The 20,142-nt window shown below is 40.0% G+C and overlaps 1 long non-coding RNA gene across 2 annotated transcripts; it reads left to right on the top strand.

Moving 5' to 3' along the window:
* The first annotated feature begins 13,671 nt into the window (after positions 1-13,671).
* Positions 13,672-19,893, top strand: LOC119722014. Of its 2 annotated transcripts, XR_005270371.1 has the most exons (4): positions 13,672-13,709; positions 16,200-16,274; positions 16,765-16,861; positions 18,465-19,893. It is a non-coding gene; the product is annotated as an uncharacterized LOC119722014 (long non-coding RNA). The 2 variants fall into 2 exon arrangements; XR_005270370.1 differs by lacking the exon at positions 13,672-13,709 and having other exon boundaries at positions 16,124-16,274.
* Positions 19,894-20,142: the final 249 nt, after the last annotated feature.

Below are 20,142 nucleotides of genomic sequence, written 5' to 3'. Positions count from 1 at the left end.
GAGGGTCGCTGGTGAAGAAGATGACGGGCAGATTTCGTCGATTTAAAAGTTAAGTAGTTGTAAATTTTACCCCCTCTTGAACTCGGGTCTGAAAAGTTGGATCACTGTCCTCTTTTCAGATCTGGGGGCAGGACAACCGTGTTGTTTTGTTTGATGTAGTGTGGGCCCTTGTCTCTGTGTTGAAGTCTAAGAGTTTATTTCCGAAACCCGCGATCTTGCCATTTGGAACACTTGCGCAAAATGTCTGAAATTGTGCGACTGAAAATTCTTATATTTTGGGAGCTTTATTGTCTCCAACAAGTCGAAATTGAGTGGGCGCAGCATGAAAAGCATAACGAAATCATAGCATCGCGTCTGGCTGGAAGTGAACTCTTTCTTTGCATGTGTATGTGTTATTTATGTATGTGTTGAATTTTGAAAGATGTACATTTGTGACTGGTATTAACATAGTCCTGCCTATATTTGGCAGTCTTTTTTTTCTGTCTTTTTGTCCGTGTGTCCTGTGCAGGTCCATGATGAAGAAGATGAGGGTCGCTGGTGAAGAAGATGACGGGCAGATTTCGTCGATTTAAAAGTTAAGTAGTTGTAAATTTTACCCCCTCTTGAACTCGGGTCTGAAAAGTTGGATCACTGTCCTCTTTTCAGATCTGGGGGCAGGACAACCGTGTTGTTTTGTTTGATGTAGTGTGGGCCCTTGTCTCTGTGTTGAAGTCTAAGAGTTTATTTCCGAAACCCGCGATCTTGCCATTTGGAACACTTGCGCAAAATGTCTGAAATTGTGCGACTGAAAATTCTTATATTTTGGGAGCTTTATTGTCTCCAACAAGTCGAAATTGAGTGGGCGCAGCATGAAAAGCATAACGAAATCATAGCATCGCGTCTGGCTGGAAGTGAACTCTTTCTTTGCATGTGTATGTGTTATTTATGTATGTGTTGAATTTTGAAAGATGTACATTTGTGACTGGTATTAACATAGTCCTGCCTATATTTGGCAGTCTTTTTTTTCTGTCTTTTTGTCCGTGTGTCCTGTGCAGGTCCATGATGAAGAAGATGAGGGTCGCTGGTGAAGAAGATGACGGGCAGATTTCGTCGATTTAAAAGTTAAGTAGTTGTAAATTTTACCCCCTCTTGAACTCGGGTCTGAAAAGTTGGATCACTGTCCTCTTTTCAGATCTGGGGGCAGGACAACCGTGTTGTTTTGTTTGATGTAGTGTGGGCCCTTGTCTCTGTGTTGAAGTCTAAGAGTTTATTTCCGAAACCCGCGATCTTGCCATTTGGAACACTTGCGCAAAATGTCTGAAATTGTGCGACTGAAAATTCTTATATTTTGGGAGCTTTATTGTCTCCAACAAGTCGAAATTGAGTGGGCGCAGCATGAAAAGCATAACGAAATCATAGCATCGCGTCTGGCTGGAAGTGAACTCTTTCTTTGCATGTGTATGTGTTATTTATGTATGTGTTGAATTTTGAAAGATGTACATTTGTGACTGGTATTAACATAGTCCTGCCTATATTTGGCAGTCTTTTTTTTCTGTCTTTTTGTCCGTGTGTCCTGTGCAGGTCCATGATGAAGAAGATGAGGGTCGCTGGTGAAGAAGATGACGGGCAGATTTCGTCGATTTAAAAGTTAAGTAGTTGTAAATTTTACCCCCTCTTGAACTCGGGTCTGAAAAGTTGGATCACTGTCCTCTTTTCAGATCTGGGGGCAGGACAACCGTGTTGTTTTGTTTGATGTAGTGTGGGCCCTTGTCTCTGTGTTGAAGTCTAAGAGTTTATTTCCGAAACCCGCGATCTTGCCATTTGGAACACTTGCGCAAAATGTCTGAAATTGTGCGACTGAAAATTCTTATATTTTGGGAGCTTTATTGTCTCCAACAAGTCGAAATTGAGTGGGCGCAGCATGAAAAGCATAACGAAATCATAGCATCGCGTCTGGCTGGAAGTGAACTCTTTCTTTGCATGTGTATGTGTTATTTATGTATGTGTTGAATTTTGAAAGATGTACATTTGTGACTGGTATTAACATAGTCCTGCCTATATTTGGCAGTCTTTTTTTTCTGTCTTTTTGTCCGTGTGTCCTGTGCAGGTCCATGATGAAGAAGATGAGGGTCGCTGGTGAAGAAGATGACGGGCAGATTTCGTCGATTTAAAAGTTAAGTAGTTGTAAATTTTACCCCCTCTTGAACTCGGGTCTGAAAAGTTGGATCACTGTCCTCTTTTCAGATCTGGGGGCAGGACAACCGTGTTGTTTTGTTTGATGTAGTGTGGGCCCTTGTCTCTGTGTTGAAGTCTAAGAGTTTATTTCCGAAACCCGCGATCTTGCCATTTGGAACACTTGCGCAAAATGTCTGAAATTGTGCGACTGAAAATTCTTATATTTTGGGAGCTTTATTGTCTCCAACAAGTCGAAATTGAGTGGGCGCAGCATGAAAAGCATAACGAAATCATAGCATCGCGTCTGGCTGGAAGTGAACTCTTTCTTTGCATGTGTATGTGTTATTTATGTATGTGTTGAATTTTGAAAGATGTACATTTGTGACTGGTATTAACATAGTCCTGCCTATATTTGGCAGTCTTTTTTTTCTGTCTTTTTGTCCGTGTGTCCTGTGCAGGTCCATGATGAAGAAGATGAGGGTCGCTGGTGAAGAAGATGACGGGCAGATTTCGTCGATTTAAAAGTTAAGTAGTTGTAAATTTTACCCCCTCTTGAACTCGGGTCTGAAAAGTTGGATCACTGTCCTCTTTTCAGATCTGGGGGCAGGACAACCGTGTTGTTTTGTTTGATGTAGTGTGGGCCCTTGTCTCTGTGTTGAAGTCTAAGAGTTTATTTCCGAAACCCGCGATCTTGCCATTTGGAACACTTGCGCAAAATGTCTGAAATTGTGCGACTGAAAATTCTTATATTTTGGGAGCTTTATTGTCTCCAACAAGTCGAAATTGAGTGGGCGCAGCATGAAAAGCATAACGAAATCATAGCATCGCGTCTGGCTGGAAGTGAACTCTTTCTTTGCATGTGTATGTGTTATTTATGTATGTGTTGAATTTTGAAAGATGTACATTTGTGACTGGTATTAACATAGTCCTGCCTATATTTGGCAGTCTTTTTTTTCTGTCTTTTTGTCCGTGTGTCCTGTGCAGGTCCATGATGAAGAAGATGAGGGTCGCTGGTGAAGAAGATGACGGGCAGATTTCGTCGATTTAAAAGTTAAGTAGTTGTAAATTTTACCCCCTCTTGAACTCGGGTCTGAAAAGTTGGATCACTGTCCTCTTTTCAGATCTGGGGGCAGGACAACCGTGTTGTTTTGTTTGATGTAGTGTGGGCCCTTGTCTCTGTGTTGAAGTCTAAGAGTTTATTTCCGAAACCCGCGATCTTGCCATTTGGAACACTTGCGCAAAATGTCTGAAATTGTGCGACTGAAAATTCTTATATTTTGGGAGCTTTATTGTCTCCAACAAGTCGAAATTGAGTGGGCGCAGCATGAAAAGCATAACGAAATCATAGCATCGCGTCTGGCTGGAAGTGAACTCTTTCTTTGCATGTGTATGTGTTATTTATGTATGTGTTGAATTTTGAAAGATGTACATTTGTGACTGGTATTAACATAGTCCTGCCTATATTTGGCAGTCTTTTTTTTCTGTCTTTTTGTCCGTGTGTCCTGTGCAGGTCCATGATGAAGAAGATGAGGGTCGCTGGTGAAGAAGATGACGGGCAGATTTCGTCGATTTAAAAGTTAAGTAGTTGTAAATTTTACCCCCTCTTGAACTCGGGTCTGAAAAGTTGGATCACTGTCCTCTTTTCAGATCTGGGGGCAGGACAACCGTGTTGTTTTGTTTGATGTAGTGTGGGCCCTTGTCTCTGTGTTGAAGTCTAAGAGTTTATTTCCGAAACCCGCGATCTTGCCATTTGGAACACTTGCGCAAAATGTCTGAAATTGTGCGACTGAAAATTCTTATATTTTGGGAGCTTTATTGTCTCCAACAAGTCGAAATTGAGTGGGCGCAGCATGAAAAGCATAACGAAATCATAGCATCGCGTCTGGCTGGAAGTGAACTCTTTCTTTGCATGTGTATGTGTTATTTATGTATGTGTTGAATTTTGAAAGATGTACATTTGTGACTGGTATTAACATAGTCCTGCCTATATTTGGCAGTCTTTTTTTTCTGTCTTTTTGTCCGTGTGTCCTGTGCAGGTCCATGATGAAGAAGATGAGGGTCGCTGGTGAAGAAGATGACGGGCAGATTTCGTCGATTTAAAAGTTAAGTAGTTGTAAATTTTACCCCCTCTTGAACTCGGGTCTGAAAAGTTGGATCACTGTCCTCTTTTCAGATCTGGGGGCAGGACAACCGTGTTGTTTTGTTTGATGTAGTGTGGGCCCTTGTCTCTGTGTTGAAGTCTAAGAGTTTATTTCCGAAACCCGCGATCTTGCCATTTGGAACACTTGCGCAAAATGTCTGAAATTGTGCGACTGAAAATTCTTATATTTTGGGAGCTTTATTGTCTCCAACAAGTCGAAATTGAGTGGGCGCAGCATGAAAAGCATAACGAAATCATAGCATCGCGTCTGGCTGGAAGTGAACTCTTTCTTTGCATGTGTATGTGTTATTTATGTATGTGTTGAATTTTGAAAGATGTACATTTGTGACTGGTATTAACATAGTCCTGCCTATATTTGGCAGTCTTTTTTTTCTGTCTTTTTGTCCGTGTGTCCTGTGCAGGTCCATGATGAAGAAGATGAGGGTCGCTGGTGAAGAAGATGACGGGCAGATTTCGTCGATTTAAAAGTTAAGTAGTTGTAAATTTTACCCCCTCTTGAACTCGGGTCTGAAAAGTTGGATCACTGTCCTCTTTTCAGATCTGGGGGCAGGACAACCGTGTTGTTTTGTTTGATGTAGTGTGGGCCCTTGTCTCTGTGTTGAAGTCTAAGAGTTTATTTCCGAAACCCGCGATCTTGCCATTTGGAACACTTGCGCAAAATGTCTGAAATTGTGCGACTGAAAATTCTTATATTTTGGGAGCTTTATTGTCTCCAACAAGTCGAAATTGAGTGGGCGCAGCATGAAAAGCATAACGAAATCATAGCATCGCGTCTGGCTGGAAGTGAACTCTTTCTTTGCATGTGTATGTGTTATTTATGTATGTGTTGAATTTTGAAAGATGTACATTTGTGACTGGTATTAACATAGTCCTGCCTATATTTGGCAGTCTTTTTTTTCTGTCTTTTTGTCCGTGTGTCCTGTGCAGGTCCATGAGGAAGAAGATGAGGGTCGCTGGTGAAGAAGATGACGGGCAGCTTTCGTCGATTTAAAAGTTAAGTAGTTGTAAATTTTACCCCCTCTTGAACTCGGGTCTGAAAAGTTGGATCACTGTCCTCTTTTCAGATCTGGGGGCAGGACAACCGTGTTGTTTTGTTTGATGTAGTGTGGGCCCTTGTCTCTGTGTTGAAGTCTAAGAGTTTATTTCCGAAACCCGCGATCTTGCCATTTGGAACACTTGCGCAAAATGTCTGAAATTGTGCGACTGAAAATTCTTATATTTTGGGAGCTTTATTGTCTCCAACAAGTCGAAATTGAGTGGGCGCAGCATGAAAAGCATAACGAAATCATAGCATCGCGTCTGGCTGGAAGTGAACTCTTTCTTTGCATGTGTATGTGTTATTTATGTATGTGTTGAATTTTGAAAGATGTACATTTGTGACTGGTATTAACATAGTCCTGCCTATATTTGGCAGTCTTTTTTTTCTGTCTTTTTGTCCGTGTGTCCTGTGCAGGTCCATGATGAAGAAGATGAGGGTCGCTGGTGAAGAAGATGACGGGCAGATTTCGTCGATTTAAAAGTTAAGTAGTTGTAAATTTTACCCCCTCTTGAACTCGGGTCTGAAAAGTTGGATCACTGTCCTCTTTTCAGATCTGGGGGCAGGACAACCGTGTTGTTTTGTTTGATGTAGTGTGGGCCCTTGTCTCTGTGTTGAAGTCTAAGAGTTTATTTCCGAAACCCGCGATCTTGCCATTTGGAACACTTGCGCAAAATGTCTGAAATTGTGCGACTGAAAATTCTTATATTTTGGGAGCTTTATTGTCTCCAACAAGTCGAAATTGAGTGGGCGCAGCATGAAAAGCATAACGAAATCATAGCATCGCGTCTGGCTGGAAGTGAACTCTTTCTTTGCATGTGTATGTGTTATTTATGTATGTGTTGAATTTTGAAAGATGTACATTTGTGACTGGTATTAACATAGTCCTGCCTATATTTGGCAGTCTTTTTTTTCTGTCTTTTTGTCCGTGTGTCCTGTGCAGGTCCATGAGGAAGAAGATGAGGGTCGCTGGTGAAGAAGATGACGGGCAGCTTTCGTCGATTTAAAAGTTAAGTAGTTGTAAATTTTACCCCCTCTTGAACTCGGGTCTGAAAAGTTGGATCACTGTCCTCTTTTCAGATCTGGGGGCAGGACAACCGTGTTGTTTTGTTTGATGTAGTGTGGGCCCTTGTCTCTGTGTTGAAGTCTAAGAGTTTATTTCCGAAACCCGCGATCTTGCCATTTGGAACACTTGCGCAAAATGTCTGAAATTGTGCGACTGAAAATTCTTATATTTTGGGAGCTTTATTGTCTCCAACAAGTCGAAATTGAGTGGGCGCAGCATGAAAAGCATAACGAAATCATAGCATCGCGTCTGGCTGGAAGTGAACTCTTTCTTTGCATGTGTATGTGTTATTTATGTATGTGTTGAATTTTGAAAGATGTACATTTGTGACTGGTATTAACATAGTCCTGCCTATATTTGGCAGTCTTTTTTTTCTGTCTTTTTGTCCGTGTGTCCTGTGCAGGTCCATGAGGAAGAAGATGAGGGTCGCTGGTGAAGAAGATGACGGGCAGCTTTCGTCGATTTAAAAGTTAAGTAGTTGTAAATTTTACCCCCTCTTGAACTCGGGTCTGAAAAGTTGGATCACTGTCCTCTTTTCAGATCTGGGGGCAGGACAACCGTGTTGTTTTGTTTGATGTAGTGTGGGCCCTTGTCTCTGTGTTGAAGTCTAAGAGTTTATTTCCGAAACCCGCGATCTTGCCATTTGGAACACTTGCGCAAAATGTCTGAAATTGTGCGACTGAAAATTCTTATATTTTGGGAGCTTTATTGTCTCCAACAAGTCGAAATTGAGTGGGCGCAGCATGAAAAGCATAACGAAATCATAGCATCGCGTCTGGCTGGAAGTGAACTCTTTCTTTGCATGTGTATGTGTTATTTATGTATGTGTTGAATTTTGAAAGATGTACATTTGTGACTGGTATTAACATAGTCCTGCCTATATTTGGCAGTCTTTTTTTTCTGTCTTTTTGTCCGTGTGTCCTGTGCAGGTCCATGATGAAGAAGATGAGGGTCGCTGGTGAAGAAGATGACGGGCAGCTTTCGTCGATTTAAAAGTTAAGTAGTTGTAAATTTTACCCCCTCTTGAACTCGGGTCTGAAAAGTTGGATCACTGTCCTCTTTTCAGATCTGGGGGCAGGACAACCGTGTTGTTTTGTTTGATGTAGTGTGGGCCCTTGTCTCTGTGTTGAAGTCTAAGAGTTTATTTCCGAAACCCGCGATCTTGCCATTTGGAACACTTGCGCAAAATGTCTGAAATTGTGCGACTGAAAATTCTTATATTTTGGGAGCTTTATTGTCTCCAACAAGTCGAAATTGAGTGGGCGCAGCATGAAAAGCATAACGAAATCATAGCATCGCGTCTGGCTGGAAGTGAACTCTTTCTTTGCATGTGTATGTGTTATTTATGTATGTGTTGAATTTTGAAAGATGTACATTTGTGACTGGTATTAACATAGTCCTGCCTATATTTGGCAGTCTTTTTTTTCTGTCTTTTTGTCCGTGTGTCCTGTGCAGGTCCATGAGGAAGAAGATGAGGGTCGCTGGTGAAGAAGATGACGGGCAGCTTTCGTCGATTTAAAAGTTAAGTAGTTGTAAATTTTACCCCCTCTTGAACTCGGGTCTGAAAAGTTGGATCACTGTCCTCTTTTCAGATCTGGGGGCAGGACAACCGTGTTGTTTTGTTTGATGTAGTGTGGGCCCTTGTCTCTGTGTTGAAGTCTAAGAGTTTATTTCCGAAACCCGCGATCTTGCCATTTGGAACACTTGCGCAAAATGTCTGAAATTGTGCGACTGAAAATTCTTATATTTTGGGAGCTTTATTGTCTCCAACAAGTCGAAATTGAGTGGGCGCAGCATGAAAAGCATAACGAAATCATAGCATCGCGTCTGGCTGGAAGTGAACTCTTTCTTTGCATGTGTATGTGTTATTTATGTATGTGTTGAATTTTGAAAGATGTACATTTGTGACTGGTATTAACATAGTCCTGCCTATATTTGGCAGTCTTTTTTTTCTGTCTTTTTGTCCGTGTGTCCTGTGCAGGTCCATGAGGAAGAAGATGAGGGTCGCTGGTGAAGAAGATGACGGGCAGCTTTCGTCGATTTAAAAGTTAAGTAGTTGTAAATTTTACCCCCTCTTGAACTCGGGTCTGAAAAGTTGGATCACTGTCCTCTTTTCAGATCTGGGGGCAGGACAACCGTGTTGTTTTGTTTGATGTAGTGTGGGCCCTTGTCTCTGTGTTGAAGTCTAAGAGTTTATTTCCGAAACCCGCGATCTTGCCATTTGGAACACTTGCGCAAAATGTCTGAAATTGTGCGACTGAAAATTCTTATATTTTGGGAGCTTTATTGTCTCCAACAAGTCGAAATTGAGTGGGCGCAGCATGAAAAGCATAACGAAATCATAGCATCGCGTCTGGCTGGAAGTGAACTCTTTCTTTGCATGTGTATGTGTTATTTATGTATGTGTTGAATTTTGAAAGATGTACATTTGTGACTGGTATTAACATAGTCCTGCCTATATTTGGCAGTCTTTTTTTTCTGTCTTTTTGTCCGTGTGTCCTGTGCAGGTCCATGAGGAAGAAGATGAGGGTCGCTGGTGAAGAAGATGACGGGCAGCTTTCGTCGATTTAAAAGTTAAGTAGTTGTAAATTTTACCCCCTCTTGAACTCGGGTCTGAAAAGTTGGATCACTGTCCTCTTTTCAGATCTGGGGGCAGGACAACCGTGTTGTTTTGTTTGATGTAGTGTGGGCCCTTGTCTCTGTGTTGAAGTCTAAGAGTTTATTTCCGAAACCCGCGATCTTGCCATTTGGAACACTTGCGCAAAATGTCTGAAATTGTGCGACTGAAAATTCTTATATTTTGGGAGCTTTATTGTCTCCAACAAGTCGAAATTGAGTGGGCGCAGCATGAAAAGCATAACGAAATCATAGCATCGCGTCTGGCTGGAAGTGAACTCTTTCTTTGCATGTGTATGTGTTATTTATGTATGTGTTGAATTTTGAAAGATGTACATTTGTGACTGGTATTAACATAGTCCTGCCTATATTTGGCAGTCTTTTTTTTCTGTCTTTTTGTCCGTGTGTCCTGTGCAGGTCCATGAGGAAGAAGATGAGGGTCGCTGGTGAAGAAGATGACGGGCAGCTTTCGTCGATTTAAAAGTTAAGTAGTTGTAAATTTTACCCCCTCTTGAACTCGGGTCTGAAAAGTTGGATCACTGTCCTCTTTTCAGATCTGGGGGCAGGACAACCGTGTTGTTTTGTTTGATGTAGTGTGGGCCCTTGTCTCTGTGTTGAAGTCTAAGAGTTTATTTCCGAAACCCGCGATCTTGCCATTTGGAACACTTGCGCAAAATGTCTGAAATTGTGCGACTGAAAATTCTTATATTTTGGGAGCTTTATTGTCTCCAACAAGTCGAAATTGAGTGGGCGCAGCATGAAAAGCATAACGAAATCATAGCATCGCGTCTGGCTGGAAGTGAACTCTTTCTTTGCATGTGTATGTGTTATTTATGTATGTGTTGAATTTTGAAAGATGTACATTTGTGACTGGTATTAACATAGTCCTGCCTATATTTGGCAGTCTTTTTTTTCTGTCTTTTTGTCCGTGTGTCCTGTGCAGGTCCATGAGGAAGAAGATGAGGGTCGCTGGTGAAGAAGATGACGGGCAGCTTTCGTCGATTTAAAAGTTAAGTAGTTGTAAATTTTACCCCCTCTTGAACTCGGGTCTGAAAAGTTGGATCACTGTCCTCTTTTCAGATCTGGGGGCAGGACAACCGTGTTGTTTTGTTTGATGTAGTGTGGGCCCTTGTCTCTGTGTTGAAGTCTAAGAGTTTATTTCCGAAACCCGCGATCTTGCCATTTGGAACACTTGCGCAAAATGTCTGAAATTGTGCGACTGAAAATTCTTATATTTTGGGAGCTTTATTGTCTCCAACAAGTCGAAATTGAGTGGGCGCAGCATGAAAAGCATAACGAAATCATAGCATCGCGTCTGGCTGGAAGTGAACTCTTTCTTTGCATGTGTATGTGTTATTTATGTATGTGTTGAATTTTGAAAGATGTACATTTGTGACTGGTATTAACATAGTCCTGCCTATATTTGGCAGTCTTTTTTTTCTGTCTTTTTGTCCGTGTGTCCTGTGCAGGTCCATGATGAAGAAGATGAGGGTCGCTGGTGAAGAAGATGACGGGCAGCTTTCGTCGATTTAAAAGTTAAGTAGTTGTAAATTTTACCCCCTCTTGAACTCGGGTCTGAAAAGTTGGATCACTGTCCTCTTTTCAGATCTGGGGGCAGGACAACCGTGTTGTTTTGTTTGATGTAGTGTGGGCCCTTGTCTCTGTGTTGAAGTCTAAGAGTTTATTTCCGAAACCCGCGATCTTGCCATTTGGAACACTTGCGCAAAATGTCTGAAATTGTGCGACTGAAAATTCTTATATTTTGGGAGCTTTATTGTCTCCAACAAGTCGAAATTGAGTGGGCGCAGCATGAAAAGCATAACGAAATCATAGCATCGCGTCTGGCTGGAAGTGAACTCTTTCTTTGCATGTGTATGTGTTATTTATGTATGTGTTGAATTTTGAAAGATGTACATTTGTGACTGGTATTAACATAGTCCTGCCTATATTTGGCAGTCTTTTTTTTCTGTCTTTTTGTCCGTGTGTCCTGTGCAGGTCCATGAGGAAGAAGATGAGGGTCGCTGGTGAAGAAGATGACGGGCAGCTTTCGTCGATTTAAAAGTTAAGTAGTTGTAAATTTTACCCCCTCTTGAACTCGGGTCTGAAAAGTTGGATCACTGTCCTCTTTTCAGATCTGGGGGCAGGACAACCGTGTTGTTTTGTTTGATGTAGTGTGGGCCCTTGTCTCTGTGTTGAAGTCTAAGAGTTTATTTCCGAAACCCGCGATCTTGCCATTTGGAACACTTGCGCAAAATGTCTGAAATTGTGCGACTGAAAATTCTTATATTTTGGGAGCTTTATTGTCTCCAACAAGTCGAAATTGAGTGGGCGCAGCATGAAAAGCATAACGAAATAGCATCGCGTCTGGCTGGAAGTGAACTCTTTCTTTGCATGTGTATGTGTTATTTATGTATGTGTTGAATTTTGAAAGATGTACATTTGTGACTGGTATTAACATAGTCCTGCCTATATTTGGCAGTCTTTTTTTTCTGTCTTTTTGTCCGTGTGTCCTGTGCAGGTCCATGAGGAAGAAGATGAGGGTCGCTGGTGAAGAAGATGACGGGCAGCTTTCGTCGATTTAAAAGTTAAGTAGTTGTAAATTTTACCCCCTCTTGAACTCGGGTCTGAAAAGTTGGATCACTGTCCTCTTTTCAGATCTGGGGGCAGGACAACCGTGTTGTTTTGTTTGATGTAGTGTGGGCCCTTGTCTCTGTGTTGAAGTCTAAGAGTTTATTTCCGAAACCCGCGATCTTGCCATTTGGAACACTTGCGCAAAATGTCTGAAATTGTGCGACTGAAAATTCTTATATTTTGGGAGCTTTATTGTCTCCAACAAGTCGAAATTGAGTGGGCGCAGCATGAAAAGCATAACGAAATAGCATCGCGTCTGGCTGGAAGTGAACTCTTTCTTTGCATGTGTATGTGTTATTTATGTATGTGTTGAATTTTGAAAGATGTACATTTGTGACTGGTATTAACATAGTCCTGCCTATATTTGGCAGTCTTTTTTTTCTGTCTTTTTGTCCGTGTGTCCTGTGCAGGTCCATGAGGAAGAAGATGAGGGTCGCTGGTGAAGAAGATGACGGGCAGCTTTCGTCGATTTAAAAGTTAAGTAGTTGTAAATTTTACCCCCTCTTGAACTCGGGTCTGAAAAGTTGGATCACTGTCCTCTTTTCAGATCTGGGGGCAGGACAACCGTGTTGTTTTGTTTGATGTAGTGTGGGCCCTTGTCTCTGTGTTGAAGTCTAAGAGTTTATTTCCGAAACCCGCGATCTTGCCATTTGGAACACTTGCGCAAAATGTCTGAAATTGTGCGACTGAAAATTCTTATATTTTGGGAGCTTTATTGTCTCCAACAAGTCGAAATTGAGTGGGCGCAGCATGAAAAGCATAACGAAATAGCATCGCGTCTGGCTGGAAGTGAACTCTTTCTTTGCATGTGTATGTGTTATTTATGTATGTGTTGAATTTTGAAAGATGTACATTTGTGACTGGTATTAACATAGTCCTGCCTATATTTGGCAGTCTTTTTTTTCTGTCTTTTTGTCCGTGTGTCCTGTGCAGGTCCATGAGGAAGAAGATGAGGGTCGCTGGTGAAGAAGATGACGGGCAGCTTTCGTCGATTTAAAAGTTAAGTAGTTGTAAATTTTACCCCCTCTTGAACTCGGGTCTGAAAAGTTGGATCACTGTCCTCTTTTCAGATCTGGGGCAGGACAACCGTGTTGTTTTGTTTGATGTAGTGTGGGCCCTTGTCTCTGTGTTGAAGTCTAAGAGTTTATTTCCGAAACCCGCGATCTTGCCATTTGGAACACTTGCGCAAAATGTCTGAAATTGTGCGACTGAAAATTCTTATATTTTGGGAGCTTTATTGTCTCCAACAAGTCGAAATTGAGTGGGCGCAGCATGAAAAGCATAACGAAATCATAGCATCGCGTCTGGCTGGAAGTGAACTCTTTCTTTGCATGTGTATGTGTTATGTATGTATGTTGAATTTTGAAAGATGTACATTTGTGACTGGTATTAACATAGTCCTGCCTATATTTGGCAGTCTTTTTTTTCTGTCTTTTTGTCCGTGTGTCCTGTGCAGGTCCATGAGGAAGAAGATGAGGGTCGCTGGTGAAGAAGATGACGGGCAGCTTTCGTCGATTTAAAAGTTAAGTAGTTGTAAATTTTACCCCCTCTTGAACTCGGGTCTGAAAAGTTGGATCACTGTCCTCTTTTCAGATCTGGGGGCAGGACAACCGTGTTGTTTTGTTTGATGTAGTGTGGGCCCTTGTCTCTGTGTTGAAGTCTAAGAGTTTATTTCCGAAACCCGCGATCTTGCCATTTGGAACACTTGCGCAAAATGTCTGAAATTGTGCGACTGAAAATTCTTATATTTTGGGAGCTTTATTGTCTCCAACAAGTCGAAATTGAGTGGGCGCAGCATGAAAAGCATAACGAAATAGCATCGCGTCTGGCTGGAAGTGAACTCTTTCTTTGCATGTGTATGTGTTATTTATGTATGTGTTGAATTTTGAAAGATGTACATTTGTGACTGGTATTAACATAGTTCTGCCTATATTTGGCAGTCTTTTTTTTCTGTCTTTTTGTCCGTGTGTCCTGTGCAGGTCCATGAGGAAGAAGATGAGGGTCGCTGGTGAAGAAGATGACGGGCAGCTTTCGTCGATTTAAAAGTTAAGTAGTTGTAAATTTTACCCCCTCTTGAACTCGGGTCTGAAAAGTTGGATCACTGTCCTCTTTTCAGATCTGGGGGCAGGACAACCGTGTTGTTTTGTTTGATGTAGTGTGGGCCCTTGTCTCTGTGTTGAAGTCTAAGAGTTTATTTCCGAAACCCGCGATCTTGCCATTTGGAACACTTGCGCAAAATGTCTGAAATTGTGCGACTGAAAATTCTTATATTTTGGGAGCTTTATTGTCTCCAACAAGTCGAAATTGAGTGGGCGCAGCATGAAAAGCATAACGAAATCATAGCATCGCGTCTGGCTGGAAGTGAACTCTTTCTTTGCATGTGTATGTGTTATTTATGTATGTGTTGAATTTTGAAAGATGTACATTTGTGACTGGTATTAACATAGTCCTGCCTATATTTGGCAGTCTTTTTTTTGTGTCTTTTTGTCCGTGTGTCCTGTGCAGGTCCATGAGGAAGAAGATGAGGGTCGCTGGTGAAGAAGATGACGGGCAGCTTTCGTCGATTTAAAAGTTAAGTAGTTGTAAATTTTACCCCCTCTTGAACTCGGGTCTGAAAAGTTGGATCACTGTCCTCTTTTCAGATCTGGGGGCAGGACAACCGTGTTGTTTTGTTTGATGTAGTGTGGGCCCTTGTCTCTGTGTTGAAGTCTAAGAGTTTATTTCCGAAACCCGCGATCTTGCCATTTGGAACACTTGCGCAAAATGTCTGAAATTGTGCGACTGAAAATTCTTATATTTTGGGAGCTTTATTGTCTCCAACAAGTCGAAATTGAGTGGGCGCAGCATGAAAAGCATAACGAAATCATAGCATCGCGTCTGGCTGGAAGTGAACTCTTTCTTTGCATGTGTATGTGTTATTTATGTATGTGTTGAATTTTGAAAGATGTACATTTTTGACTTGTATTAACATAGTCCTGCCTATATTTGGCAGTCTTTTTTTTCTGTCTTTTTGTCCGTGTGTCCTGTGCAGGTCCATGAGGAAGAAGATGAGGGTCGCTGGTGAAGGAGATGACGGGCAGCTTTCGTCGATTTAAAAGTTAAGTAGTTGCAAATTTTACCCCCTCTTGAACTCGGGTCTGAAAAGTTGGATCACTGTCCTCTTTTCAGATCTGGGGGCAGGACAACCGTGTTGTTTTGTTTGATGTAGTGTGGGCCCTTGTCTCTGTGTTGAAGTCTAAGAGTTTATTTCCGAAACCTGCGATCTTGCCATTTGGAACACTTGCGCAAAATGTCTGAAATTGTGTGACTGAAAATTCTTATATTTTGGGAGCTTTATTGTCTCCAACAAGTCGAAATTGAGTGGGCGCAGCATGCAAAGCATAACGAAATAGCATCGCGTCTGGCTGGAAGTGAACTCTTTCTTTGCATGTGTATGTGTTATTTATGTATGTGTTGAATTTTGAAAGATGTACATTTGTGACTGGTATTAATATAGTTCTGCCTATTTTGGCAGTCTTTTTTTTCTGTCTTTTTGTCTGTGTGTCCTGTGCAGGTCCATGAGGAAGAAGATGAGGGTCGCTTGTGAAGAAGATGACGGGCAGCTTTCGTCGATTTAAAAGTTAAGTAGTTGTAAATTTGACCCCCTCTTGAACTCGGGTCTAAAAAGTTGGATCACTGTCCTCTTTTCAGATCTGGGGGCAGGACAACCGTGTTGTTTTGTTTGATGTAGTGTGGGCCCTTGTCTCTGTGTTGAAGTCTAAGAGTTTATTTCCGAAACCCGCGATGTAGCCATTTGGAACACTTGCTCAAAATGTTGAAATTATGGGACTGAAAATTCTTATATTTTGGGAGCTTTATTGTCTCCAACAAGTCGAAATTGAGTAGTCGCAGCATGAAAAGCGTAACTCTTTTGTTGATAATAGCCTCAACATGTATTAAATGTAATGTTTTGTCTTAAAAAGACCTCATTAGCTAGAAACACTGATTTCACAGTTTTCTTAACCAGTTTGCGCTGGATAACGTGTATATCTGCAAAGGTTTTGCAGTATTTGGAACGGATGACAGATAAACACACACACAAATATCCGTGAGCGACCCGCTTGCAGCGAGCGAGGCCTGAAACATGAGTGTGCTGCACAAGTGTGATGGTTTCCAGCGCCTCGTTCCATTCTTGTCAAAATAATCCCGGCGTGAACCGGCTAAGAGTCCTCTCAGAGTGAAGTTACTGCATTGTTCAAACATCATTTGTAATAGTTGAACAAAGAAATTGACTGGAGCAGGGTTTGAACCCCTGACCTCTGGACTGCCATTCCAGTGCCCTACCAACTGAGCTGTGTTGGCGGTTCCCCATTTTGTCAATGTCTTTGTTCAAGGGGTGCTAGTCTAAACCTTTATATGCCATGTAGCCATGGATCACGCCCAAAGTCACGATGCTAGCAACATAAGGAATGCTGCAAACCTGGGAAATAGCAAACGGGATCTCTCATAGAGGATACGGCTTTTTATTACAAATAAAATTCCTTTTTTTCATGCAGGTTATTCCAAAGCCACGTGTGCTGATTGTTCATTTCAGTCAGCCTGCACCACCTTTTATCATCTGTGTCAAAATGGTAGGTGTCTTATTCCTTTAAAAACGTTCTGCAGAAAAATTGTCGATTTCTGTCCACAATTAAATTTGTTTTGTACATTTTTGTATTGTCAGACCCCCTAAGGCTACGCGGTCCTTTTTCTACGCATTTATCTTGAATTTGTGTGTGACAACGCGCGCGTATGCAAGTGTTACCTGCGCATATAATGGAGGGTCGAGGATACACTACCATTTACATAATCTGACATTGTTACTAATTACCATTTTTCCCCAAATCAAACTGAATGAGGAATTTCATGATTACCTTTATTTGTACATGTTTTGTGTAAACTAGAAAAGTATCATTTCTAGAGTAATTCCATTTCCAATTTAAACCAATAACAAAAAAAATAGATTCTCATCATTACGAGACCAGCAGTAGCATTGAACGTATGCGGCTGCTGCTATCAACATTTTTCAATATAATAACGCTTAAACATGAAATAACTTTGTAATTTTTTTTTGACAATCAGGACCTAACTGGTGGCAGTTTTGAGAGCAACCTGGCTTCTCTAAACCTCGTTGAGGGAAAAGATTACATCTTCTTCAGCTGACACTGACGTCGGTGAAGTGAGACTCAACATTTTAATATTTATTGCGTTTTTAAACAATATTTTTTTAAAACCATTTTCCATGGCCAATTATTACAAATTCACTACAATTGTTGAAGCTCTTAAGACCCTAGACATCCACTAGCACGACGACCTTTTCTTGATTACATTAGAATTTGAAAGCTTACATACCAACATCGTATTGCATTGTATTGTTTTATTTTCCATTTGCCACAAATTAAAATAATGCTAATGCAACAGTTTATTTACTACAACAATAACTAAACTTAATAGAATGCTAATACATGTACAACACTTTGATCAATTAAACATAAATGGTGACAGATGTGGGAACCAGGAAAAAAAGCCTAAGCTTATACAGAGCCTGGTCCCGTTTGTGAATAACTTTTGAAATAAACAATAATTAAAGCTATAAATTAAATCAGTGATCAATAAATTAATTAATTAATTACTTGGCATAATAGTAGAAAAACTGAAGGAAATTGAAAATATACCGATTTACAATATAACATTTGATTATAATGGAATGTGACTTATACAGATATGAATTATGGAAGCATGTCTTATATAATACCGGAAATAAGTAGATTTTTCAGATATCTTTTGAATTTATGCACAGTCCAGAAGAAGGGTATAGGGGTAAGCTGATTCCAGAGAAGGGGACCTTGGTGTCTAACTGAATGATGCAGTCCTAGCCTTACCAATGTGAATTTTGTGTGTGTGTTATGTAAATTGACATCTAGATTCCTCACAAACATGGACCTGATATTTGTAGGTAGTAGGTTACCTTCGAATTTCAACATTAGGATTCCTAGATGGTATTTGTAAAGTTCAAAAATATTTAGTGTTTTATATTGTCTAAAAAGGGGCGCAGAGTGTTCTCTGAAACCGCAATTTGTGATGACTCTCATCAGCTTCTTCTGTACTATTAATAATTTATTCAAATAAGTACTATGAGTATTTCCCCATGCTAGAATTCCCCACAAGATATCTATAACACACTTCTCAAACTTGCCACCTTGCCGGAATACCCTCCAGAATTTCACACATATTTCAAAGAACTACATACATTCACCAGCAATTACAGCAACTTCAAAATAGGTAATCACATCTTCAACAGAATCTGGCGATACAAATGGGATCATACCACTCAGCACAACTCTCAAACCTCATATTAGCTCACAGAGAATACAACTTCCATAATCATCACAAACATCCAAACATTTTTATATTTCAAAGATACATGGACGACAGCTTCATCATCATGTGAAACACCAAAGAGTTCAACCGTACACATCTCATCAAACTACTCGCCCACATCTATCCAAAATCCATACTAATCACAGTATACTTCTCAGACCTATGCATTTCCATCAACCACCATACATTACAATACGATAAATTACATTTTTTACCAGAAACCATTCCAAAATTTCACATACGTACACTCTACTTCCAATCACAATACTAACATTTTTCAAGCATCATTAAAGGCGAATGTCACAGAAATAACACACACAGTGCACTCACACTTGTTTTACTATACTCCCGAGAACAATGCTTTGTATTTCCCTTTGTCCCTGTTTAATTCTCTCCCATAGACTAAGCACACAAACCTACAACACAATTGAAGAGGCAAAAATTGCTGGACTATTGGACTGTTCGGCCTTCTGCAATTCTACATGTTATTTTTGTAAATAAATAGTTTCTTTTGTTTCAACAGTACATTAAATATAATGTAAATAGCCAACACAATTTTTCTCTCGCCTAAATCCCACCCAGAAAGCTTCATAACAACAATTTGAGTTCAAACCGATATCCTCAACGATCACTTTCTCCTTAAGAATCCTCTTCCATAAGAACCATCCTGAAATAAAGGTATATCACCAATAGCCCCTAATAAAGAAAAAACAAAAATCAAGTGATTTTTTTTGTATTGTTGATTTATCGCAACACTTTTATATAAACATTAATAATATTAACTCGAACAGTCCTCCATCCTTCAAATTTGTTTGACATGCTATTTCACACATGGATATAGAGTTAGGATTAAGATTGAAGAGCCACTGAAATGTTTCTTAATGCAATCCTTGGAAATGCACCATTGTGTCCCATTTAGCCCTATTTTCAATTTTCATTCTGCCGTTTTTAAGTGTATTTTAGTGTTTTTGTGTTTTTTTTTATGCTGATACAAATTTCCATATTAAAGAGCGAAAGTGTGATGTCATATCAGACAAAAACCACAACGTTGCAATTAGTGTTGCACCAAAAGTTGCCAGAAATTTGGATATCTCGTTGTCATAATTTTTTCTTTAGTAATTCGTTGTTATGTCAATACATGGCAGTAAGCCATTGAACAAACCTTTCTCATAAATATTACAGTGAAAACAATTTAGGTTCAGAATTTCTACAGAGTAACAGATAATAAGAACAGTGTCTCCCTGAAATGACATCACAGAAACAGCGCCCTTAGTTATCCACAAGGCATGAATTGTTTTTAATGTTTAAAGAAACGTATTTTTCAATAAACTTAAAGAAGATTAGAAAAACCTTCCCCCATTAGAATGATCTACTTTGGCAAAATAATTATAATTGCTTAGATAAACGCATTCCCCTTAAATAAGAGACTTTTATTATAACAGAACTTTTATTTTAATAGAACTTGAAAAATGCATATTGTGTACTTGCCTTGTCGATAATCTTCGCACACCAAATACATCCCTTCACCAAATTCATTGAAAATTCCTGTAATATATAAATCCAGTGAAAAACAATTATATTATTTTGTTTTCATATACCATGTAAATACATTTGAACTGCCTCTTCAAACAAACAAAAATTGTTGGTCTCACCATCACATTTTAATTTTTCTTAAAGTATATTGATCTTAATAATTCATTAACATCATTATATCATTTTGTATTTTATTTATACAGTGAAATCTCGATAAGTCAAACTCTGATAACTCAAAACAACTGTTCAGTCAAACAAAGAATCCATTGCCTTCAGTAGTATAACAATGATATACAACCCTACTTAACTCAAAACTCTGCTTAAGTCAAATTTTGAACCTGTTTCCTTGAGGTATGACTTATCGAGATTTCACTGTATTGGTAATTTGTGTCAAAAAAGTTACGGGTTTTTTATATTCTTTAAAATAAAATGTGTTTGTTTTACTCCAGAAATAACTAATATTGGTGTTATAGTTTTAATATTCCTACTTCACCATCAGTCGTCCCCAGTATAAATATCCTCCACGCCATGAAGATTAGCCTTCAT

The sequence above is a fragment of the Patiria miniata genome, unplaced genomic scaffold (assembly GCF_015706575.1).
Source record: "Patiria miniata isolate m_02_andy unplaced genomic scaffold, ASM1570657v1 HiC_scaffold_14, whole genome shotgun sequence".
Lineage (NCBI taxonomy): Eukaryota > Metazoa > Echinodermata > Asteroidea > Valvatida > Asterinidae > Patiria > Patiria miniata.
This window is presented reverse-complemented; position numbering and strand designations above follow the sequence as displayed.